At 55.7% G+C, this 14045-nt stretch overlaps 1 protein-coding gene across 3 annotated transcripts in view; it reads left to right on the top strand.

The window, feature by feature from the left end:
• The first annotated feature begins 7698 nt into the window (after positions 1 to 7698).
• The window catches only part of SLC6A6 (solute carrier family 6 member 6), an 80017-nt gene continuing 73670 nt past the window's right edge, over positions 7699 to 14045 (top strand). For 2 of the 3 annotated variants that reach the window (XM_061197321.1, XM_061197319.1), the window contains exon 1: positions 7817 to 7956. The gene's annotated coding sequence lies outside the window, so the exon portion shown is untranslated. Of the gene's footprint in view, positions 7957 to 14045 lie in introns of all 3 variants that reach the window. The other variant, XM_061197322.1, reaches the window with a different exon arrangement.

Genomic DNA, 14045 nt, shown 5'->3' with positions numbered 1-14045 from the left:
ACAGCGCAGTAGCTTGATGTGTAATTTGTCAATATCAAGACAGATACATGTGGGTCTCTTTGAAGCCTGGGGGAAGCCCCACCAGTGTGAGGAATGGCCTGGTGTCATCTCTGTTTTCTCAACTCCCGACCCATAGAGGACAATGAATTTGTCAAATTAAGGAATGTGCTGGGCCCAAGGCTTTCTATACACAAGTGGAGAAGACCAGGCTTAAAAACAGCAAATAGCGTCTAAGCACAAGCGATAACACCCCTGGAGACCAGGTTCAGGGCCCATGTGGCAGCCACCTCCGCCCTCACTGCCTCGGTTTCCCCACTTGCACAAGAAGGGCATTGGCTTCTCTCCTACCCCAGGGCCTGACTAGGATCCCCCTTGGTAACCTAGACCTAGACCTGTCTCTTCCCTTCCCATCCTCTAAAACGAGCCTCTTACCCCAGGTCAGGCATCTGAGATCTGACAGATAACCTCCTATATACCCCTTTCCCACTGTCCTCCACATGGTCTTCTCACTTGCTCATGCCAGCTGGCTTTGTCAACATGGCAAAAATAATCAGAATGATGGAATCATTATAAGGACTCACCTTGTACAAGCCCTGACCTTCACAGTAACCCTGGAAGGGGCTCTAGTGCCATCCTCATTTTACAGATGGACAAACCGAGGTTCAGTCAGGGACTGGTCCCTTGCCTAAGGTCACAGCTGGTAAGGGGCAGAGCCTAGAACTGAACACACGTCTCTCTGACCCCCAGAGCCCACACATCTGCCCTACATCCAGAAATCACAGAGAAGAGGGGCCTTCTCGGCACTGCTGTGTGTCCTGGGACAAATCACTTGTCCTTTCTGAGCCTCCATTTCCCCGGAGAAGTGGCCACGGAGGGCGCCTGGGGTCACCTAGAGCTGACGGATTCTGGGATTCCAGGAGTGGAGCTGGGGCGGCTGGCATGCCAGGGGCCCACCCCGTCTGGCTCAGATGACCAGTCCTGAGGGCCCAATCAGGCCAGTCTTGGATCAGGCCATAAGCGGGAACAAAACAGTCAGGGAGCTTGCCTCCTCAGCTTTGTTTATTGTCTGGGAGCTGGGAATATTTTGAATTGTTGTGTTTGGGGAGGGAGGGAAAAATAACCAAATATAAGAAGGCAGCCAGCGAGAGGCCTAGGCAGGAATGCAGAGGAATTAGGCCTGCCTGGGTATGTCTGAGAGATGGTGATGCTCCCAGAGACCCAGCACCCTCTGGGTCAAGGATCCTCCACTCTGACGAGACATTCAGATTGCCTGGAGAACGTCATTTAAAAAAAAAAAAAAAAGCCTCATTTCCTATTAAATGAGGATTTTGGAGGGAGGGTGGGACCCAGATAGAAAGATTGTTTAAGCTTCCCGGGTGATGGGGATCTGCTCACGGCAGTGCCCGTCGGAGGGCTGGGGAGACATGATTGCTGGCCCTGACCCAGAATTCCAGATTCGGGAGGGCTGGGCGGGGCCTGGGACCGGGCATTCCTCACAGGTTCCCAGGCACTGCTGCTGGTCTGGGGGCCACACTTTGAGAGCCTCCCCTCTGTACTCTTATGACTCCAAGCATGGTCTGGGGAGCAGGGGCATCTGAGCACATCAGAAATTCAGAGCGTCAGGCCCCATGCCGGACGGTGCCGTCGAATCTGCCTGTGAGCCCGTTCCCAGGAGACTGTATGCACTTCGCAGTTGGGGATCCGACTTAGGTCACCTTGGCTAGCCATTCATGCCACAGATGGGGAGACCGAGGCACTGAGAAGCAGAGACCCTCAGGGCTACAGAGCCATTAAAGACCCCTCGGTGCTTGGATCCAGTTCTCTCCGGGGAGGGGCTTCCATGTGGGGTTGAATGCACAGTCTTGAAGATGGGGGAGGGAGGGGCTTTAACTCTAGCTACACAAACGGTTAGTTTTACAGTTTGTGGACCTGAGTGTGTAGGAGGGGGTACCCAGCACAGGGGTGGCGAGGCATCTGTAGGCGGCTGCGGTCCCATTCATTCGTTCAGCAGAGGTCTGGGGGCACCTACCAAGGGCCAGGCACTGCTCTAGGCCCTGGGACCCAGCTAACTCAGCCCTGCCGTGCGAAGCGGGCAGCCCAGATGTGGAAGCAGATATGAACAGGTGGACATAAAAGCGATCAAGGTACACTGACATGGTTCTCTGAGTCAGGGTGAAAATATAACCAGGGAGGAGACATTGGCCTAAATGATGTGAAGGAGCCAGTCCGGGAAGGGCTGGGGGGAAAGTATTCCGGGACGGGGAGCAGCCAGCGAAGACCCTGAGCGAAGGAGTCTGGGGTTTGAGGGAAGCCTGAAGGGCTGTGTGTGTGGCTGGAGGGGAGGAAGAGGTGAGTAACAGAGCGGGGTGCGGGGGGGGGTCTCAGAGGCTGTGAGGAGTGTGGGCATGGGGCCAGCGGGCAGTGCGTGGGCTGGTTCAAAGCAGGAAGAGCTCAGGGGCTCTGGGGCTCTTCCATTTGATTTTTACTGAGGTATTCATCGCATTGAGTGATACGTTCAGATCTAACGTGTATGGGTGTTTGCAGATGTACACACCTGAGGGGGCTTCACCAGATCAGGAGATGGCACCATTCCAACCCAGAAGGTGGTCCTTCCAGCCAGCCCCTCCGCCGCCCCAGGGGCAACCACTGCTCCTATTTCCAAGACCATAGATTCGCACTCCTGATTTAGAGTCCATATAGATGGCCATTTAAACGGTGGTCTGTGGTGCCTGGTGTTTCGGCGATCGCCCCTGGCTTGGGGCATCTCAGGAGTCCTCCATCTGTTTGTCTATTTTGCAGTCCTCCTGTGGATGTTCCGTCTTTTGGTTCTTGGGAATAGTGCTGCCGTTCACATGCTTGTACAGTCCTGCGTGGGCGTCTGTTTTCATTTCTCTTCGGTCAATGCCGAGGCATAGAATTGCTGGCAGATCGTTTAAGTGGATTTTTAACCTTATGAGAAATTGCTGAACTGTTTTCTGCAGCCTCTGTGCCATTCCTGCCTCACCAGCCATGGAGGAGAGTCCTGGATCCCTCCAGCTGCCGAGTGGAGATGGGCCGGGCAGGAGGGGACACAGGGAGGAGACCTGCAGTCACCAGAGGGAGATGAGGGTGGCCTGGCCTGGGGAGCTGAGGACCTGGACAGCTGAGCTGCGTGGTGAGTGAATACACAGGCGCACGTGTTCCCTCCCCACAGGTTTGTCTCCTGCACTGACACTGTCCCCTTCCCTGGGGCAGATTTGCTGTTCCCACCAAGGGAGAGGGGGAAGGGCACCCTGACGGCCTGCCACCCACAGACCACCACCTCAAGGCAAGGGCTTCCTGGGCTCCTCTGTGCTCCGGCCTTGTGCTGGGCACTGCCAGGGACCCCTGCCTACTGGGTGCTCCCAGTCGGGCTGAGATCCAGGCTGCTGGAGGGCAATGGGCAAAGTGCTTTGTGGGAAGGAACAGCATGGGGGAGGGAAAGGCGTGGGTGAAGGCCAGGATGTAGAAAAGCCCAAGACACGCAGGCGGGAGGGTGGGCGAGCGTCCGGTTAACCAAAGGCTAGACTGTGTGCAGCGCTCTGTGTGAGTCTCCACTTACTCCTCACAACAACATGGCATAGGGGGGCTGACCAGTCTGGTTTTACAAATGGGGAAATTGAGGCACAGAGAGGTTACACGATTCCCTCTGGGTCACACAGCCCCTGAGAGATGAAGGTGGGATTTGGCAACAGACCAGAGGAGGGTGGGTGGGCGGGAAGCAGATTCCTGAGGCTAGATGTGCCGATAAAGCCTCTGTGGTGCCACCATCTGTCCGTCCACGTCCAGAGATGTGGACACGGCCGTGCCCAGGAGAAAGTGACCAGGATGGGGCCACTCGGCCACTCCATCACCATCCCTTCCTCTCTTCAGGGAATGAGGTTCTGAGAGGCATGGAGGCCGGCCAGACGACCCTCGGGAGGGCTGGTGCCAGGGCCTCCCTGCACTGGCCAGATGGCCCAGCATGGCTGGACCCTAGCAGTATTTCAGCAACTCTTATTGGTCGCCTGATAGATGGTTGAGACGAACTATTCCCTGGCAAGGGACGAGGGGTTTTGTTCAAAGCCCTGGATCGATTTTACGTTATTATTGCCAGCTGCTGAGAAAAGCATCATCGAGCAGCCTTTTCAAAATCTCATTCACTGCCTTTGAGTCCAGGGCCTTCCGTGAGCTCTCCCCGCAATCGATATCTGTTCTTGGAATGGGAGGAGTTAGTCCCCACGGAATTTCAGGCCAGGATGCGGCTTCTGAAGGAAACCTCTGCCTGGGTTTCCTTGAAGGTCCCTCCTCCTGCCAACATGTTCACTTCCTTGGTGCTCACAGCCTTGTCCTGGAGCTTCAGACACCCCACCGTGGCAGGGAGACAGGGACGTGCACAAAGGACACCCGGGTCTCACACTCAGCCCTCCGCAGGGAACTGGCCGGGTGGGGACTTGCCCCTGGGGAGCCGCATCCCCATGTGAGGGGCTGGTTGATGCCTCTCGGCTCCAAGTGACAGTAGGTAAGTGCCCTGAGGTGGCTCCATCTTGCCACCTTTTCCAGAGAAAGCAGACATTCAAGTCTGTAAAATGTCAACTCTTCCAAACTTTCATTCGCGGCAATTAACTCGAAATATTTTAAAGCGCAGTGGAGGCCAAAGAAGTACATCTGGGAGCCGGATTCAGTGCAGAAGCACCAGCCCCCGCAAGTTTGAGACCTCTTGTCACAATGACTCAATGAGGCCGGACTATGATCTCCTATTATGGATGAGGAAACTGAGGCCCAGAGAGCCGGCATGCAGGCCCAAGTCCCAGCAGAAGGGGGTTGGAACCTGGGGGTCTCTGGCCTCCATGCTGGCTCTCCCCACCTCACCCGGCCCTTCTCTGCCTCTTGCTGCTTCGCCTTGGGGTGGAGGTTGGAGCATTTCCTGGTGCCTTTCCTCCTCCTCCTCCTCTCCCTCTCCCTCTCCTGCCCTCTGGGGTTGGGTTGTGGTCTGGCAACCACTAAAGGCCCCAGAATCCCTTCAGTTAAGAGTGTGGCCTCTGGAACTAAATCGCCTGCTGAGTGACCTTGGGCAAGTTACTTAATTTCTCTGTGGCTCAGTTTTCCTTTCTGTAAAATGGGGGAGATTAATAGTACCAACCTCACAGGGTAGTTGCAAGGATTCGGCAGGTTAAGATATTTAAATGCATTGTACAGCGCCCAGCATGTAGCTAAGTGCCATACAAGTATTCGTTAAAATAAATGCAACGAACATTTGTTGAGTACCTGCTGTGTGCCAGGCCCAGGTCTCGATGGAGGCACAAAGGACAAGGTCCTGTCTCTCGTGGAGTTGATGGTCTAGAGGAAGAAAGCAGATGGTTGAAGGGGCCTCATCCGTGGTGCTGCACCGATAGCGTCTGCACTGCACTGGCCCACCTGGAGGTCAGCCGATCCAACAGGCCTTTCCAAATGGCAGCCCTGGACATGCCACTCCCCATCACAGGTCCAGTGGCCTCCACTGCCCTTGCTCACTCCCTGCGGCGCTCAGGCCCACGTTACCTTCGCTTAGGGCCCCCCACTCCTGCCAGCAGGCCTACGCACAGCAGATTCCTCTGACTGGAACACGCTCCCTCTCCCCTCCCCTCAACCCTCGGGCTTAGTCACAGCCTCCTGGTGGTTCAAACCTCAACTCCAGGGTCACTTCCCTGCACTGTGACCCGCCACTTGGCGCTGTGTGCAGTGACACACAGGGGGTCTGGGGAGTTTTTGCTTGCCATCTGCTCCTTCAGCTCAGGGGGGGCCTCACGCACGTCAGGAGAAGGGGACAGGGGTGGGGACGCAGTCGCTCGATCTCCAGCTTTGGTTTCCTCACCTGTAAAAGGGCGGCAGGTACTCTGAACTCAAAGGAGAGAGCTGAGGTGCCCAGAGTAGATGCCACCCGGGGTGGCTGGGGTGCTAGAGGCACTGCTGGTCCCTCGGTGCTTCCTGGAGGAAGGGGCGCCTGGGCCAGCAGAGAAGGGCAGGGAAGGCTCTGGAGGAAGGTGCAGGAGGGTATGTGCCAGTGTCTGGCTTGGCTGGAGCTGCCGTGGGGGCAGAGCCTCTAGAAAGTCAAGATGGCGCCAGAGAGCAGGAGCCTCAGTGAGGAAACCGGGGAGAGATGAAGGGTCACCCACGGAATCCTGCCCCTCGCATCCCTGTATGCCTTCTGGGGCCGCTCCAAAGAGGGTGTTACCCAGCGCTTTCAGGAGGTGGATACAGGCTGGGCCAGGTCTGGCAACGGGGATGGCTCTCTATGGGGCCTGTTTGGTATTTCTTCTTCAACCTCAATCTAAAAGGTTCTCTGCACACAGCCTCCCAGGTGCAGAGACAGAGTGAGAGAAAGTGAGAGACCAGCACTGGGCTCAGAGAGGGGAAGGGCACGCTGGAAGTCACACAGCACTTCCCTCAGGCCTGGCCAGGGTGTGGATGTGGAACGTGGTCTCTGAGGACCTGCTCATGCAAATAAGGACAAGAATAATGGCACATTCCCCATTTTTAAAAAATTTTATTTATTTTTGGCTCTGTTGGGTCTTCCTTGCTGCGCGCGGGCTTTCTCTAGTTGCGACAAGCGGGGGCTACACTTCATTGCGGTGCACGGGCTTCTCACTGTGGTGGCTTCTCTTGTTGCAGAGCACTGGCTCTAGGCGCACGGGCTTCAGTAGTTGTGGCACTTGGGCTCGGTAGCTGTGGCTTGTGGGCTCCAGAGCATAGGCTCAGTAGTTGTGGCGCACGGGCTTAGTTGCTCCTCTGCATGTGGGATCTTCCCGGACCAGGGCTCGAACCCATGTCACCTGCATTGGCAGGCGGATTCTTAACCACTGTGCCACCAGGGAAGTCCCACATTCCCCATTTTCATTTAAAAATAGACACTCACTTGGCACTTATGTGCCGGGAGCTCTTCTGAGCTCTTTGCACTGTTAACCTTGGGTCTTCATAGCAGCCAGAGAAGATAAAGTCCATTATTCATATTTCCATTTTACAGATGAGGAAACTGAGGTAAGGAAGAGAGCCTGAGTAGTCCCCCAAGGTCACCCAGCCAGGGCAAAGCCAAGAAGCCAGGGTGGTTTCACATCACTTTCTCAGGTCACCCTCTGGCCTGGGGGAGGCGGGAGGGTGGCGTGGCTGTGCCTGGTTTTGGTGGGGGGGGTTGGGGGCTGCATACAGAGGCTCAGAGAACCTGGATGCCGCCCAGGAAGATGCAGTGGAGTGCTTCAGACCTCACCACTCAAGGAGCCCTGGCCCCACCCCATGAGCCAGGTGGGGGTGCCGAGTGGTGAGCTTGGTGGCTCGTGTTGGGAGGGAGCGAGTAGGCGTCGTGAGCTCTCTCATTCCTAATCGGAAGACAGGAGGGGGCTGAGGACCCGCTGCACTCCTTGGCTCCAGGGTTTGGAAGTAAAGGGCTTCCTCGAAAAGAGCGCTCTAAGGGGGTAGGCAGGGGACCGAGTGCTCGCCCGCCGCATGAGGGTGTGTGCACGCGCGCTCGGCGAGCCCGGGCTCTTTGTGTCCGAGCCCGAGCGCGCGTGCGTGTGCGGTGTGTGTGCGTGCGTGTGTGTGTGTATGTGTGTCCGCGTGTGGGGCGGGGCTCGCGCCCCGGCCCCGCCCCCGCCCCGCCCCCGCCCCGGCCAAGCTGGTATTTTTCCACCCAGCAGGATGGGTGATGCTGAGAGCTGCCTGCTCAGACAACAGACACGCGAGGTCAGGAAGAAGCCGCTTATAAATTACCGCTTCCTCCGCGCCGCCGCCAGCGCCGAGCTTCGGGTCCTGGCTGCAGCACCGCTCGCTGGCCGGCGCCGAGTCCCGAGGACCGCGAGCTCAGAGGCCGAGCCCAGCCTAGAGGGAGCGCCGAGCGCGGACCCCGCGGGCCAGAGATCGAGCCGGCTGGCAGCCCTCGGTGAGCGGAACCGAGCGCAGCCGAGTGCAGCGCCGCGGCCGCCCCAGGTACCGAGGGAGAGGGAGCCGGGCGCGCGGAGCCCCCTCCCCATCCCCGCGCCCCAGCTAGCCCCGACCTCCTCCCCGCCCAGGGACCCCGTTCCGGCGCCCCTTTCACCACCCAGGGAGGGACGGAGGGTCGCCCGCTCAGTCCCCCCGCGGGGCTGTTATTGTTTCCCGGGCGAAGGGGCTCGGGCTTCTCGTGCAGGAGCCAGGTGTGTGTGTTTCTGTGTGTCTGTTCTGGTGTCTCGATCTCACTGGGGGTCTACATGTATCTCCGTGTGTGTCTGTGTGTTTCTGAGGGTGGCTGTTTCTCCATGTTCCCAGCAGCATGCACTTGTGTGTCCCAATGTGTGCCTGCTGTTCTGTGACCTGGGCTGTGCGTGTTTGTGTTCTGGTGTGTGTCTGTGATACCTGTGTGGCTGTGTCTTCAGATGTTTGCTCTTGTGTGTCCTGGAGTGTGTCTGTGTGAACCTGTGTGTGTGTGACTATCTCCGAGTACCTGGCTGTGCACGTGTGTGTCCCAGAGTGTGGCTCTGTCTCTGGGTCCCTGGTTTCGGACACTCATGTGCCCTCGACTGTACCCGAGGGAGTGTCCCCGGTGCCTAGAGGGCCACAAAGCCAGAGCTGGTTCTCCAGGGCAGGCGCTGAGTGGGTAGAGGTGATAGGGCGACATGGCTCCAAGGGTGCTGCCTGTGTGCAGCGTGCAGGTGGCAGTGCCAACGTCCAGCAGCCTTCAGTGGCAGGATCCAGGCCCCGAGGGACAGCTGGGAGCCAAGTGGACAGCGGGCAGGGAGGGCAGGACGCATCCATCTCGAGACCTTTCCCTTCTTTCTGGGGGTTCCTCTTTTGAGCTGGAGGTTCTGGTCCCCCTCCCACTAGGAAAGCCAGAGAGAGGATCTCAGGGATTTCATCCTCCAACCGCTGAGGTTTTGTCCTGGACCGGAGGGGGACCTCTGGGCTACCCTCCCTGGCACTCAGAGGGAGGTGTGTGCTGGGCAGGGCCACCGGCCTGGCTATTTTGGTCACTGCCCAGCCTCTGCCAGATCCTGGCCTCCCCCAAGACCAGCCCCAAAAGCTTGGGAGGCAGCCTGGACCCCCATTTCCTGCCTGGAGAAATAAATCAGCTCAGTAACCGCCCGGACACTTGAACAGAGGGTCTTGGGGCTGAGGTTAAGAGGCACGTGGCTCCATTTGGACTTGGGTGAATTGGCCCATGCTTTGGCACCGCTGATGTTCAAATAAATGTCATGGGGGAGATCTTTTTTAAATTTCTTTTTAATTTTTTCTTGGCTGGAAAGGAGGGGATCTCATCCAGAGTCTCCCAGCCAGAAGGAGTTTATTTTTATGAGAAAGAGCGGGTGAGTGCTTAGCAACCGCCTGCCTCCCTCTCGACCAGGGAGTCATCCGGAGAGTGTGGGGTGGGCACAAGGGAGGTGTGGTGTGGGGGCGGAGTTGGGGGAGGAATTTCATCAGGATGGTTTTGGGGGCGTTTGGAGGGGGCCCGAGGGCACTGGCTGAGAACCCACCATAGCGTAGTAGTGGGGGACTGGCTAGGGGTCGTGGGCCTGGCTCAGCCCCCTGTTGACCTTGGGCAAACTTTTTTGTCCTCTGTTTCCTCATCTGTAAAATGGGTGGAGTAAAGTGATTATGGGGTAAGCTGAGACAAAAGGCAGGAGCTCTTCCCCAGGGAGCTGAGTCCAAGTACTGTGCCTCTGTCTTAGTCGGCAGGCGACCTTGGGTGATTCCCTCAGCCGCTTTGAACCTCAGCTTCGCTGTCTGGGCAGCAAGGACGCCAAAGCCGGCCTCACTGCGTCCTTGAGGGGATTGAGGGAGATGAGGCTGAATAAGCCTGTGGTAAGCTGTAAAGCCGGGCTCGGCTTTGGAGCTGCCGATTAGAGGGTGTCACGAGGTCCTAGGTCACTGTGGTATGTGGCAAGGGCCAAGGCTCACTCTCGAGCTCTTGTCCTTCGGGGATGCCCTTGTACTGACCTGTGGCGCAGCCACAGTCACCTCCCCTGCCCCTTCCCTCCCATCTCATCCTGCGGAGATCCGGTCCCATCTGCTTTGGGGAGTCGGGAGGCCCTAGCGAGCGGGTAGTGCCCCTTTTACAGATGGGCAAACTGAGAGCCGCCCAGAGGACTTTGCCTTGATTGGACAGCGGCAGAATTGGGCTTCAAAGGCCTTCCCTGGGCCAGCCGCGAGTTTGGGCTCTGTGGGGCTTTAGTCACTGATGTCCTGGGGAGTTGAAATTGGACCAGGACCTGGGGAGAACAAGGGACAAAGGCTCCGGGTCTTCAGGGTTGGAGGGTGAGTGCGTGGGCCCCATTGGCACCCGGATTCCACCCCTGGTTTACTCATTCTCCCTTCTCTGTGCCTCTCAGGGAGCCCTGCCACTCTTCCTACTCAAGTGTCAGCCCCCCACGAGGCAGTGTGGGCTCTGGGGATGGTGTTTTCTAACTCACCGCCTATCAGCTTGTCAAAGGATTTGGGAGCCTGTGAGACTTTATCTGGAAGTCTTTCCAAAGGTCCCGAAATGATAAGACACTTGTGAGTCATTCAACACATTCCTGTATATAGGAAAGAGGTGAAAAATAAATTACAAGGAACACCTGGGATGCAGCCTGGTCACAGCTGGAAGGAGTCTGGGTGGGAATTCGGGCTGGCCTTGGAACCCCAGGGCCACCCGCCAGGTGTGGGCTGACCACCCCCCCCAAGTTCTGCTGAAGGTCATAAGTGAGGGTCGGATTCTTTGGGGCTGCATCTCCGAAGAATGCAATTCCATGTTGCAATCCCGTCTCCAATCTCCATGTTGGCTAACTTATCTTGGCCAAAGTGTTTGTTTGAATTTACGGGTTCTGGGGAGGAGCCCTGGGTGTGGAAATGCCCCGGGTGGCCTTCAAGTGTGAATGGGAGCTCTTTTATAACATGCCTTGTTTCTTTGCTGTTGTCAGTTCTGGCCAGGCACTGGATTTGGGGTAGAATATTGGCTTTCGAGGAGCTCATAGCCCAGAGGGAGATGGGCAGCGCAGCAGCCGCTGTGACCATGCTGCGCGTGGGTGCCGGCGCTGAGCGTGCCTAGGTGGCAGGGTCGCAGGCAGGAGGCATTTCAGCTTCTTAGAGGAGGTGATGCCGGAGCTGGCAGCTTCTGTGGGCAGAGGAACTGGGTGCGCTGGCATTCCGGGCAGGGGGCATAACAGGTGCAAAGGGACAGGGCATGAAATAGACAAGCGTGTTTGTAGAACAAGCCTCACAGGGACCCAGCTGGAGAGAGGAATAAGAGCCAGGTGTGGCGGGCCTTGAGCGCTGGGTAAATGGGGTTAGGCTTTATTCTGAAGGCAGCAGAGATAGAAATAGCATCAGGCTGGGTTTGGGGACAGCAGTGTCGAAGCCAGTTAAACCCGGGAGTCCGGGAGACCCTCATGGTGAGTGAGGAACTAGGCTGAGGTTCAGGACCGAAGGTGGCCGGGCCACTGCTAGTCAGGGCACAAAGCATTTTCCATGCCAGCGAATCTTGCCCTGAGCTCTTTTTGTAAACATGGGGTGAAGGCCCGGACATGCTGTCTAACAAGTACACAGGCCATTAACTGCGCCTCTGACCTCCCCGGAGCACACAGCCCTGGCGCTTTGGGTGAATTACGTCTGTCCTGGACAAGGCTTCTTTCGGGGTTTCCCTGCCCACCTCACCTGCTCAGAGGCTCCCTTTGGAAACCTAAGCTGAGGGGCAGGGATTAGGGGTGGTGGGGAGAGGGCAGAGAGAATGGAAATTGCTCTTCTGTTTCTAAAAACCAACATAGAAACAACAAATCACCCAACACAATCAAAGGGGGAGGGGGGTGTGGGGGGAGGGGGCAGGTCGCCTTAACTCTAGTCAGGCATCAGAATTACCTGAGTGACTTTGTACAAATTCAGGTTCCCAGGCCTGGACATATGGAATCTGAATCCCCAGTGGGTGGAGCCTAGGAATCTGTATGTTTAAAAGTTTTCAACTGTGACTGTTAGAAATATGTATATGAAAATTGAGATATAATTTGCATTCAGTGAAATGCAAAGATTCTGTTACAGTTTGTTGAGTCTTGATACACCCATGTAACCACCATCCAGATCAAGATATAGAAAATTTCCAGCTCCCCTGGAAAGTTGACTTGTGCCCTTCCCCTCCCAGAGGCAACCACTTTCTGATTTCTATCACCATTAGTTTTGCCAAGCCTAGAACTGGATGGATTTGTATGGTATATACTCTTTTGTGTCTGGCTTCTTTCTGCTTGATGATTTTAAGATCCATTCATGCTGTTGAGTATATCAATAGTTCAGTCCTTTTATTGCTGAGGAGTAAACCATCATATGGATGCCTCACAGTTTGTTTATCCACTCTCCTGTGGATGGACATTTGGCTTGTTTACAGTTTGGGGTGATTATGAATGAAGCTTCTATGAGCCTTCGTGTACACGTCTCTTTGTGGGTGTATATTTTCATTTCTCTAGGAGTGGAACTGCTGAGGCATAAGGTAGATATTTGTTAACTTTATGAGAAACTGCCAAAAGAGTCTCTTTTAATTACGAAAACGATAGACCTCAAGCAATACAGCACCGTACAAACAAAAGGTGATTCTTAAAGATCGTTCTTTTAAAAAGTACAATCTAGTCTTCAGTCGTCTGTCCATCATCTCTATCTTCCTATAATAACAATAAAAGCCTTTAAGATTATACATTTTCCTCTGCGTACAGCTTTGACTGTACCCCTCAGATATCTAGATGTACATATATTCCTTTTTATTCTTTTTAGATCAGTTTTCATTTCAGTTTTGATTTCCTCTTTGACCCAGGGTTATTTAGGATCATCTGTTCAGCAAGCTAGCTGTAGTTCTGTTTTGTTGTTAACGAAAATGACATCATACTGTTCTTGGTTCTGCCACTTAACACTATTCAAACAACAGACCATTGTGGAACGGTCGCTTGTCAGAACATACAGATCTCCAGGCCATTCTGAACAGCTAGGCTGCATGTGGGAATCACTGACCGAGTCTGGCCTGTCTTAATCACCCCGAGTACTGCCACCTTAGTGAATGAAACGCTTCCACCCAATGGCTTTGAACTTACTCTGAAGGTGGGCAGAGAAGCAGCCCAAGGCAGCTCAGTATTCTGAGATGGGAAGGAACCAATACTTTTTCAGCACCACTAGGTCCTATCTCCCTTCCTGCATTTAAGCCCTGTGCCTGACTTGGGGGTTCTTACCTCCATCTTCTAGAAGAGTTCATCCAGTCTCAGAAAAGTGACTTACCGCCCCTCACACAGCTGGGACCTGGGAAAGAGAACCAGAGCCACTGCCCATCCTCGTTCCACGGCGCATGCTTTTTACTGAGCACCTACAAGGTGTCTGGCATAGGGCCAACGCCAGAGGGAGGGATAAACAGATGAAACAGCCCCTGGGCTCAAGTAGCTCACAGTCTCACAGGAGGGGAGAAGATCTGTATCAGGAAGAGGTTAATGAACAATCCCAGCAGATTATGCCAAGGGCAGGGAACCCAGGGAAGGTGTCAGGGAGGGTGCGCGGTCCACTGGCTGGGAGTGTGGGGACTTTGGGGTCATGGAGTTAAGCCTCCCTGCCCACCCACTTAATGGATGAGGAGACTGAGGTCCGAATGAGGCCTAGATCAACAAGAGGGCCATTATTCACAGACTTAAGGTTCTCCCCCTCCCCACCCCGGCCCACCTGCCATTCAGTGCTGATGAAGTTAAGGACAGTGTTTTTACCTCTGTCTCAAACTTTCGATGACTCTCTTCACAGCTCTCCGATCCTGATTGTGTCACAGTGGTGGGAAGGGGGATGGAAGGGCCAAGCCATACTGATCCGAACGATTCCTTGGGCTTGGCCATGCAGGAGACACCTGCAGCATCTGGAACAGGGCTTCCTGGGCAGCGGGACCACCTGCTCAGGGAGGAGCGGGGAGCCTGGCTCTGGTGGGCAGCTCTGGCCACTGTGTGGGACGGAATGGAGGCAGTTGTGAGAGGGCTGGCGAGTGTCCCTGCTGGAGGGCGGGGCAGCTGCCTTCTCGTCTGCTCACCTTGGGTCCTCACTGGACAGACACCGGCCCCCAG

Source organism: Eubalaena glacialis, chromosome 7, assembly GCF_028564815.1.
Source record: "Eubalaena glacialis isolate mEubGla1 chromosome 7, mEubGla1.1.hap2.+ XY, whole genome shotgun sequence".
Classification (NCBI taxonomy): domain Eukaryota; kingdom Metazoa; phylum Chordata; class Mammalia; order Artiodactyla; family Balaenidae; genus Eubalaena; species Eubalaena glacialis.
Note: the sequence above shows the minus strand (reverse complement) of the source record. Positions and strands in the feature narration are given on the sequence as shown.